Genomic DNA, 12,109 nt, shown 5'->3' on the forward strand with positions numbered 1-12,109 from the left:
TAAATGAGTGAAACAATTTGCAATAAGGAGTTAAAAGTTATTTGGATACTATGAACATATTGCATACTTGTGTGGGTTGAAGCGTTCGTTTCAACAAAGCATGTTTCACTTGGTGAGAATTAAGGAGTTAGTTCAAGAGACAAGAAAGACAAAGCCTTGCTTAAACCACCTATGTGAAAGAGTTACTTCATGGAAAGATGAAGGAATATCAATGAGTTGATATAAACGGAATTGCAAAGAAAAAGGATGAGTTTAGGAAACTCATTAAGAGCAAAAGGACGAACAGGCTAAAAGACTTTAAACGACACTTTCTCATGAGCAACATGATACATGATACATATGAGATATGTGGTTGTGATCAAATAGCTGCAAGCTAGATTATTTGGACTCTACTGCAAGTGGAAGACGGTTGGGAATATGCCCTAGAGGCAAATAATAAATAGTATTATTGCGGTATTCCCTAATTTTATAATCAGAGTTTTATACCATGCTATAACTGCATCAATACGGAACATTGGTACACGTGTGGTATGTAAACAAACCAGGTCCTATTAGTTTCATTGCTATTAGTCCATGTGTCAACTGATGGTCAAAGGTTCCTGATCATGAGTAGCGCTGCTGGTTGAACATGGGGGTTGTGATAGTGGAGAATATCACAGCTGATATTACCCAACGTATTGCAACAAAGATCAAAGAGTTCACATAGTTGCAATAACCAATGGCTTAGTACACATTCCGTTGACTGTGAGATGTTACTCTATTCACCATGTCAGGAAGTTACTTTGATTGCATCCGTAGGCCTCAACGTAACTGGGGGGTCTGGAAAGGTGTTTCTCAGGTAATGGATGGGCACGTTTGAGGCGTAGACATCAACAACGGGAATTTGTTCATCCTTATATATTGGATAGATACTTCGGGCCCACTTGGTAACGAATCATCTAACGATGTGCAGCAAGTGACTAGGTCACGGGTGATGATGAGTTATGGAAACGAGTTAAGTCTCATTATGGCAACGAGATGGAACCAGGTGTCGGACAACGATGATCGCATCTCGGATAATGAAAGTATCGAGAACAAAGGGAATGAGTAGAAACGTTAAAGGGTCAGCGAACAAGATTGTCTTTTCCGTCGATGCCCGGGGGTCACTGTGGTCGCCCAGGACCAAACTGTGATCGATTGGTTCAAGTGAGATAGTCTCCACCATGTCCGCAGTATTCCCGAACCCAAGGGTAACACGCTTAAGGGTCACTACAAGAAAAGTTGCCATCGCCGACGAAGTTGAAGTCGTGCCGTGGTTGCTGGTGCACCATGGCCGACGATTTTTGGTCTCTCCATGGTGCATGTCAAAACGTTTTTTTTCTCGTTTTTGAGGCCACCTAGCCCGACGAAAACGGCCAAAACGTCGCGTATGGTGGCCCGGGACGTGGTGCATCTCGAATTCTCGGGTTCGCCGGCCGAGTCAACGCAAATCCGCACCGCCCAGGGATGTAGGGCCCAGATGGCAGCCTCTCTGGCATTGTTTTTTTCTCGATCGCGCCATCTCGTTCAACGCTCTCCGATCGAGCCGTTTACGATGCAGGATCATGGGTCCCGCATGTCATCCTCTATGAACCAAAATTCTTTCTATTCTTGGATTTTTTTTGACCCCCTGATTTCTGGCTACTTCCTTTTTCTTTTGATCCCTTGCCGCCTTGGAAACGTTGAGACCGCTGCTGCTAAATGGGACCCGCATGTCATCCTCTATGTGCAATCAACTTTCTTTTCTTGGAGTTTTTTTTGGCACCTCATATTTGGTCACTTGCCTTTTTCTTTCGATCCCCTGCTGCCTCTCAAACGGTGAGACCGCTACTGCTAAATGGGACCCGCATGTCATCCTCTATGTACTATAAAACTTTCTTTTCTTGGAATATTTTTGGCACCTCATATTTGGTCACTTGCCTTTTTCTTTCGATCCCCTGCTGCCTCTCAAACGGTGATACCGCTGCTGCTAAATGGGACCCGCATGTCATCATCTATGTACTATAAAACTTTCTTTTCTTCAATTATTTTTGGCTCCTGATATTTGGTCACTTGCCTTTTTCTTTCGATCCTGTGCCGCCTCTCAAACGGTGATACCGCTGCTGCTAAATGGGACCCGAATGTCATCCTCTATGTACAATCAAGTTTCTTTTCTTGAATTATTTTTGGCTCCTGATATTTGGTCACTTGCCTTTTTCTTTCGATCTCATGCCAGGTTTGAAACGTTGAGGAACCTGCAGGCTCATGGGACCCGCATGTCGTCCTCTATGTACTATAGAAGTTCATTTTCTTGGTTTTTTTCACCCTCTGATTTTTGGCTATTTCCTTTTTCTTTTGATCCCCTGCCGCCTTTGAAACGTTGAGGACTCTGCTGGCTCATAGGTCCCACATGTCAGCCTCTATGTACAATCAAGTTTCTTTTCTTGAATTATTTTGGATCCTGATATTTGGTCACTTGCCTTTTTCTTTCGATCTCATGCCACGTTTGAAACGTTGAGGAACCTGCTGGCTCATGGGACCCGCATGTCATCCTCTATGTACAATAAAATTTTCTTTTCTTGGATTTTTTTGGCACATGATATTTGGTCACTTGCCTTTTTCTTTCGATCCCGTGCCGCCTCTCAAACGGTGATACCGCTGCTGCCAAATGGGACCCGCATGTCATCCTCTATATATGTACAATCAAGTTTCTTTTCTTGCATTATGTTTGGCTCCTGATATTTGGTCACTTGCCTTTTTCTTTCGATCTCATGCCACGTTTGAAACGTTGAGGAACCTGCTGGCTCATGGGACCCGCATGTCATCCTCTATGAGCTGTAAAAGTTTATTTTCTTGTATTTTTTTCACCCTCTGATTTTTAGCTATTTCCTTTTTCTTTTGATCCCCTGCCGCCTTGGAAACGTTGGGTAAGCTGCTGACTCATGGGACCCGCATGTCATCCTCTACGAACAATAAAAGTTTCCTTTCTTGGAGTTATTTTTGACCCCTAATTTCTGGCTATTTGCCTTTTTCTTTTGATATCCTGCCCCCTTTGAAACGATGAGGACGCTGTTGGCAGGTCGGTCCCACATGTCATCCTCTATGAACAATAAAAGTTTCCTTTGATGGATTTATTTTGAACCCCTAATTAATTTCTGGATATTTCCTTTTTTTTCTTTGATCCCCTGCCGCCTTGGAATCGTTGAGGATGTTGCTACCTCATGGGTCCCGCATGTCATCCTCTCAGAACGGTAAATGTTTCTTTTCTTGGATTTTGTTTACCAAATGATTTTTGGCTTATTTTTTCTTTCGATCTCCTGCCGCCTTTAAAACGTTGAGGACGCTGCTGGCTCACGGGTCCCACATGTCAGCCTCTATGAACAATAAATGCTGAGGATGCTGCTGCCTCATGGGTCCCGCATGTCATCCTCTCAGAACGAAAATGTTTCTTTTCTTGGATTTTTTACCAACAGATTTTTGGTTTATTTTTTCTTCCCATCCCCTGCCGCCTTTAAAACGTTGACGACGCTGCTGGCTCATGGGTCCCCGATGTCAGCCTCCCCGTACAAGAAACATGTGATATCTTGATTATTTTGCAGACAATAAACAGTGTATTGCGCTCTGAGCTATTTCAAACGGATAAATTAAATCTTTATTTTTACATAAACAAATTTATATGTTGAATCTCCTTGTTTTTTATTTTTGCGAAGCATAGGACTTTCCTGTTTTTTTTAGAAAAATCCGAACTTTCCTGTTTTGGAGTGGGCTGAAATTGTACGAGTCAAAAGGCCCAGCAGGATAGTTCGAAGGCCCAGATGTCCAGATGCAGCCCAATTGAAATCTTTCTTTCTTTGGATTTTTTTCACCCCCTGATTTCTGGCTACTTCATTTTTCTTTTGGTCCTGTGCCGCCTTGGAAACGTTGAGACCGCTGCTGCAAAATGGAACCCGCATGTCATACTCTATGTACAATAAAATTTCTTTTCTTGGATTATTTTTGGCTCCTGATATTTGGTCACTTGCCTTTTTCTTTCGATCCCGTGCAGCCTCTCAAACGGTGATACCGCTGCTGCAAAATGGGACCCGCATGTCATCCTCTATGTACAATCAAGTTTCTTTTCTTGAATATTTTTGGCTCCTGATATTTGGTCACTTGCCTTTTTCTTGCGATCTCATGCCACGTTTGAAACGTTGAGGAACCTGCAGGCTCATGGGACCCGCATGTCATCCTCTATGTACTATAAAACTTTCTTTTCTAGGATTTTTTTGGCACCTCATATTTGGTCACTTGCCTTTTTCTTTCGATCCCCTGCCGCCTCTCAAACGGTGATACCGCTGCTGCTAAATGGACCCGCATATCATCCTCTATGTACAATCAAGTTTCTTTTCTTGAATTATTTTTGGATCCTGATATTTGGTCACTTGCCTTTTTCTTTCGATCTCATGCCACGTTTAAAACGTTGAGGAAGCTGCTCGCTCATGGGACCCGCATGTCATCCTCTATGTACTATAAAAGTTCTTCTTGGTTTTTTTTCACCCTCTGATTTTTGGCTATTTCCTTTTCTTTTGATCCCCTGCCGCCTTTGAAACGTTGAGGACTCTGCTGGCTCATAGGTCCCACATGTCAGCCTGTATGAACGATAAAACTTTCCTTTCTTGGAGTTTTTTTACCCCCTAATTTCTGGCTACTTTCTTTTTTCTTTTGATCTCAAGCCGCATTTGAAACATTGGGACCGCTGCTGCAAAATGGGACCCGCATGTCATTCTCTATGTACAATAAAGTTTCTTTTCTTGGATTATCTTTGTCTCCTGATATTTTGTCACTTGCCTTTTTCTTTCGATCTCATGCCGCCTTTGAAACGTTGAGTAAGCTGCTAGCTCATGGGTCCCGCATGTCATCCTCTACGAACAATAAAAGTTTCTTTTCTTGTAGTTATTTTTCACCCCTAATTTCTGGCTATTTTCCTTTTTCTTTTGATCTCCGCCCCCCTTTGAAACGATGAGGACGTTGTTGGCAGGTCGGTCCCACATGTCATCCTCTATGAACAATAAAAGTTTCCTTTGATGGATTTATTTTGAACCCCTAATTAATTTCTGGATATTTCCTTTTTTTCTTTTGATCCCCTGCCGCCTTGGAATCGTTGAGGATGCTGCTTCCTCATGGGTCCCGCATGTCATCCTCTCAGAACGGTAAATGTTTCTTTTCTTGGATTTTGTTTACCAAATGATTTTTGGCTTATTTTTTCTTTCGATCTCCTGCCGCCTTTAAAACATTGAGGACGCTGCTGGCTCACGGGTCCCACATGTCAGCCTCTATGAACAATAAACGCTAAGGATGCTGCTGCCTCATGGGTCACGCATGTCATCCTCTTAGAACGGTAAATGTTTATTTTCTTGGATTTTTTACCAACTGATTTTTGGTTTATTTTTTCTTTCCATCCCCTGCCGCCTTTAAAACGTTGACGACGCTGCTGGCTCATGGGTCCCCGATGTTGGGCCAGCCCAATTTCTTCTGTGGTGGACCCCACTTACTAACTGGGCCGGCCCGTTAACAGGAAAGTGGGACCCACCTGTGTTTTTGGCCCGGCCCACTATCTTGTTGGGCCGGCCCAATTACGTTATTGTGGACCCCACTTGCTAACTGGGCCAGCCCTTTAACAGGAATGTGGGACCCACCAGTGTTTTTGGCCCGGTCCACTATCTTATTGGGCCGACCCACTTGCTATATGGTGGACCCCACATGCTAAATGGGCCGGCCCTTTAACAGGAATGTGGGACCCACCTGTGTTTTTGGCCCGGCCCACTTTCTTGTTGGGCCATCCCACTTGCTATATGGTGGACCCCACATACTAAATGGGCCGGCCCTTTAACAGGAAAGTGGGACCCACCTGTGTTTTTGGCCCGGCCCACTATCTTGTTGGGCCGGCCCACTTGCTATATGGTGGACCCCACATACTAAATGGGCTGGCCCTTTAACAGGAAAGTGGGACCCACCTGTGTTTTTGGCCCGGCCCACTGGCTTGTTGGGCCAGCACATTTGATCCATTGTGGACCCCACGTACTAAATGGGCCGGCCCGATAGCAGGAAAGTGGGACCCACATGCTAATTGGCCCGGCCCAATAACTTTTTGGGCCGGCCCACTTGCTTTAAGGTGGACCCCACTTTGTAAATGGGTCGGCCCGATAACAGGAAAGTGGGTCCCACATGTCTTGTGGGCCGGCCCTTTTGCCTGTTGACCGGTCAAATGAGTGCATTCGGCCCGGCCCACATGCTTAGTGGGCCGGCCCATTAAGTTTTGACCAGTCAACCTTAGAGGTTAGGCCCGGCCCACGTGACTAATGGACCAGCCCAGCTATATAGTTGACCGGTCAAACTAAGTCAGCTGGCCCGGCCCGCAAACTTAATGGGCCGGCCCGCTTAAGACGTGGCAGGCCTCGTGTGGGCCTACCATCTACCACAGGATTTCAGCCGGTTAACGCCGTTAATCGCGCTAATCTGCGTCTGCCACGTGTCAGTTTGCATGACGTCAGCAGTCAACGGGCTCCCGTAAACACTTCTGCAACGGTCCGATTTTCCGTGGCGGAAGGGCGCCCAAGCGCGATGGACCGAAAAAATCGTCGTAGGACTTTGCCTGACGCAGTTTCGACAACAGAACCCATATCGTCGGGTTAGGCCCATAGGCGACGAAAAATTGCCCTTAGCGGATGATTTTGGGACGTTGTCTATCAGAACTTTTCTTGTAGTGGGTGCGATGCCGTGTAAGAGCATTGAGTAAGTGATCAAGAGAGTGATAGAGATCACAGGAGATAATATTGGAGAACACCGGAAAAGTTCCAAGGAGTCTGGGATAGTCCCAACGGAGTTCGAAGGAAATTTACAGAAGTCCAAAAGGAGTTTCGGTGAGGGAAATATTGAATAAATGGTATTTCTTAATTAAAGTAATAAATAAATAATTTATTTAATTATTTAATTAATTTTGGCATCCCTTTTAATTAAGTTGGCCAAATAGGCCCATAAGTGGAGGGGCCGGCCAGGTCAAAGGAGGGCCCAGCCGCCCCACCGACCTAGGGTTTTGTGGGGGCGGTGGGGGCTTGCCCCTCCTCCAAGTCGGCGCCCCCTCCCCTTGGCCGCCGCCCCTCTCCCCTCCCCCTATATAAAGGGGACACGTGGGGAGGGGAGAGGCACTCCACCTGCGCCCCAGTTGGCCCCCTCCTCCACCTCCAGCGCCGCCGCCCCTCCAATGCCACCGCCCCTCCTCTAGCCGACCTAGGGTTTCGGAACCCGCTTCGGATGTCTTCATCAACAACTCTTGTGCGGGAGAGTAATCCTCGCGTACGATCTTCGAGGGTACGTATCTTCGCACTTATCGTTACTGTATTACGGCATATAGATCTTGGAGTAGGGAAATCTAGTTGTGAATTTTTTGTTTTCCGCTACGAATTCCAACACTTTTCTCCTTTGATCGCCGCCTCTCTGGTTGGAAGGCTCTTATCTTATCTTCGGGAGGGCATCTAGTGTTATGTAATGCCATTTTAAACAACCTTGCTACTTACTATATGTGCTGTTTTTTGCTTCCTAAGAGTGTCATTGAAAGCATCGACAAGAGGCATGCGCTTTCATTTGGACCGGTAAGGATAAATGTTCGGGTGCACGCTGTCTAATTGCTTGGGATAAGGTTTTGTTGTCTAAGCACGAGGGGGGTTTCGGCATTTTTCAGGGATCTCCAACGGCAGAACATGTGTCTTCTACTAAACTTCATGCACAAAATACACCAAAGTGACTCTCTCCCATGGAAGGATTTGTTCCGGCGCCACTCGGGGCGGGATCTTGGAGATTTGCCCTCTACTCCCTCTTTTTTCGACAAGATTGTTCTTGAATGCCTCCCCCTCTACAGGACTATGTTGGAATTATGCCCTAGAGGAAAATAATAATGTGTATTATTGGCGTATTCCATAAAGTTCATAATCCAATTTTGGTATTGTGCTATAATTGTATTAAGCGGAAACATTAATACAAGTGTAATACTGAAACAACCAGGTCTCTAGCATCCTCTATTCAAGCTAGTTCAACAGGTTATTTGTGATCAAGGTTTCCTGATCATGGAGATAACGTTGTGGTCATATTCATTGGAGAATGATTTGATAGACATTCACCCAAGGAACAATCGTGTGTTCGTGATCATGTCACAGAAGTGTTCAACACTACGATGAAGGGAGCAATGTACATAGTCCTTAGACTGTGAGATATTACTTAGGTCACACCTTATGAAAGCCATGCTATCTGATACCCAACGCTGCAACGTAAAAGGGCGGTAATACAGGAGTTGACTGCTTGGTGGAAGTAAGGGGTAGATACGGGATATCGAGATCAGGATTTTGTCCATCTAGTTAACGGATAGATACTCTGGGCCCACTCGGTGAGATCACATCTCTAATAGCTTGGAAGCATGTGACTAGGTCACGGGAGAGGATGTGATATCACGGGAACGAGTAAACACATGTATGTCGATAACGAGAGAGAACCCAGTGTGGAGACACTAGTCGATCACATCTCGGACATACATAGTATCGCGAGACAAAAGCATATGATATAATGTTCACGGTTCAAAGTGAATTCTTAGACTTCAAGAAACCACAGGGGCCCTCATGGATTCCCAGGTCCCGCTGTTGGTCATTGATCGGCGAGTGTGTCGACGGTCATGTCTGTAGGTTTCCCGAGCCGTCAGGGTGGCACGCTTAAGGCTTAAGGCTATTCACGCTTTGGGATGTATTTCAGGTTGGTCAAATCAGTGAGTGGCAAGTCCGAAATAGTTTCGGAGTGGTGTCGGAAAAGTTCCGAAAGTTTCGATGCGATCGGAGAAAGAGATATTGTTGTGACACAAGATACTGAAGTAGAAGAAAATACTAATATCGTTATGACACAAGATTACCAGCATGAGCAGACGACTTTTTTGGGGGTGCATTACGTCGCACATTCTACTACTTTTCACTAAGACAATATCATTCCACTTGTTAATTATGCCCATTCCACTGGTTAATTATCCACTTTTACTTAAAGTAAAATTTGAGAAAATTTGTCTATCAATTTGAAATTTCAATTTATAACGGCGTTGTAAATTTTAAATTGTGTCTCCATTACAAAATATTTTTTGAAATTTCTAAACATTTAGGTTTGAGAGAATTTTCTAAAAGTTTGTGATAAAACCTGAAGCATGGTTTGAATTTTTGGTAAGATGAATATAAGATATATTCAAATATTACATTAGAACCACCCCTAGTTAGGATATTTCTTAGGGTGTATGTTTTAAAGATTTTTATCTTGATATTTAATTATATTAAAGTATATACATCGACATACATACATAGACAAACACTTATGCATCTACTACAGAATTTATTCCACCATGGACAGTATATTAGTTGAAAGTTTTGATTACAACATAGAATTATATTCTGAATAGAATATAAATTAGCACATGCAAATTATTGACTGATAATTATAACTTAATAACAAAGAATACTATAAATAATTTTCACAAACATTGTTATGTGGTTAATTATGACATATAACTAAATATTTTTGTGCTTATCAATAAGTACAATAGTTCAGTATAAAACAAATTCATTTTCAACGAGACCAAGTTTTGTTTGGACCGACACTGAACATGTTAATGAAGATATATTTGATACACGCTTAAGCATAGTTATTATCTAGGAATGGTTGTTGCTCCCGGCATTGCAGTCATCACCCGTACTTGGTCATGCTCTGTGAGAATACTAGTAAAGAAGATCCACAGCGTGTTTATGCATATTCTTCCGCTGGTGCCGTAGTAAAGTCATTCCGGTATCATTCCTGGAGACTAGATGACCCGGTGCGCCCCAGCGCAGAGACAAAAGCGAGACGACACTGTAACCATTAGTTTTAATGGGCTGATGTTTATGTAATTATCCAAGAATTCAGTAGGTATTTGATAATCTTTAAACACGTATAATCAATTTTTTTAGGAAAAATAAAAGCTTTCGGTAGGTACTGGTTCAGAAAAATAGAGCCATACATTACAGAGCACAGAACTATAGGGCGGTAGCTTAGGTAGCATGCCATTTTTATATACATGTTGGGAGGAAGATCATTCGGGATCGAATAATAAGATGCCTTAGCTACCAACTGAACTATAAGCTACTTTTATTTTGTGTGGCACTGTAAATTAGCTACTTGCTGAAGTACGACGGTCAATATATATTTTTTGGTAGTAAGGAAACATACTAATTCCTTGTACACTTACTTTACTATTATTCAATAGATCTGAAAAAGAGAGAATCCATATAAAGTGGGTCACCTGAACTTAAAACTGCAATGTAGTAAGGAAGCAAACCTGTTAACATGGATTATTTTATGATTCTGACATCCAAAGTAACTGCTAACAATGCAATAGTAACTACATCGGCTATCTTTCTAATTACCCAAAAGTTAAAAATTTGCAATACATCCCCCACACGCACGGAAAAAACTCCCTCCCGGGTCGCCACGCACGGGCGACTCCGGAGGCGACGCCCACCAAACCCTAGAGCCGCCGCCGGGATCCCCTCCTCCGGCCGCTGCCGCCGCCAGGGCCGGCGGTGGCGGCCACGTCTGGCCGTCGAAGACGGCGGGCGCGGCGGCGCGCCCGGCGGATCCCCTACGTGCGCAGCGGGACGCCATGGGCGGCGCGGCGGGCAAGTGCGGTCGGCGGCGCGGGGGCTTCGCGGGCCTGCGACGCACGGCGGAGATCCGGGGAGGGGTTGCGGAGCGGCGCCATGGCGGAGGCCGGCGCGGCTGCAGCGGAAGCCGGCGGCGGAGCGGAGCGCAGGCGCCGTCGGGAGGCTCCGGCGCGGCCGGTGCGGGAGGTGGTGGCGCGGAGAAGCTCGGCCGGGGAGAGCCTCGGCGAGCAGAGGTCCGCCGCCTCTCAGTCCGGCACGGTCTCTGTCGCTCGGCGGCGGAGAGCGGAGGCTGGAGTGCGGGCCCGATCTGGGCTTCCTGGGCCCGATCTGGGCCTGCTGGGCCGGGGCGAGCTGGACGTGGGTGGGCGCCTGGAGTGGGCGAGGTCCACCGCGGGCAGCGTTGCTCCGGCTGGAGGGGAGTGTGGAGGCTGCGGTGCCTGGCCGGGCTGGAGGGAGATGGAGGTTGACCGGATCTTCAGCTTTGCGGGGTGTGTTGGAGTGGTTTGCAGTTTTTTGCAACTTCATCGTTGAGGCGCTGTGGCGACAGCGGTGAGAGGCTCAAGGGCGCTCTGCCCATGCTCTAGGTTTTCGGAGATGGTCGATGACTCGGACGAAAGTCTTGCCCGGCTTGGGTCGGGCTGGTGGCGACGGCGCCCGTGGGCGTTGTTCCCCTCCTTGGAGGCGTCGCCGTGGAGTGTCGGCATCTCCCTACCCTGTTGGAGTTTGGTTGTCTTCGGGCGAAAGCCTCGATCCGGTGTGGATCGGCACGATGGTGGCGTCGTCGACGTCGTGACTCGGTTGAGAGCTTCGTGCGAGAAGACACGATGCAGAGGTCCCTTGCAGCTTTAATCCGGTGGCGCAGCGGTCCGCGGCAGTTCTCCAGGGCGCTATGCACGCCATTGCTGGCATGTTCTTCAGGATAGCTTCTTGGGTCCGACCAAGTCCCGCCATTGATCTCCTTCGGATGGTGCGTCGACAAGGAAGGCCTTTTCGGAGTTGTTCATCTACGGAGGTGCCTGGCGTCGGTCGAGACGTGGCTTGGGTTCTTTGCTTAGGACAGGTGCTTTGTGTTGTGGTTGTTTGGTCTGTAACCGGTGTTGTGTGGGGTTACGCTCGTTGCTTGTAGCGAGTGGTGCCGTTCTTGTACTCAAACTTCTGCCTTCTATAAAGATATGGTACGCTTTTGGCGTACTCTCAAAAAAAAAAATTGCAATACATCATTACAGTTTACTTAAACTAAGGTCCATGAAATGATAAAGACAAAAGAAAATAGCCAGGATGATTCGTAGTTTTATTTTCCTCTTTAATTCAGTTGTGATAGATGAATAATGTCATAGGCAAAGCAGGAAAGTCATCAATATCAGTAGACCATACCTACATTCGTATGCAATGCACATCACGGGAAATAAACATCC

This window comes from Lolium perenne, chromosome 4 (assembly GCF_019359855.2).
Source record: "Lolium perenne isolate Kyuss_39 chromosome 4, Kyuss_2.0, whole genome shotgun sequence".
Taxonomy (NCBI): domain Eukaryota; kingdom Viridiplantae; phylum Streptophyta; class Magnoliopsida; order Poales; family Poaceae; genus Lolium; species Lolium perenne.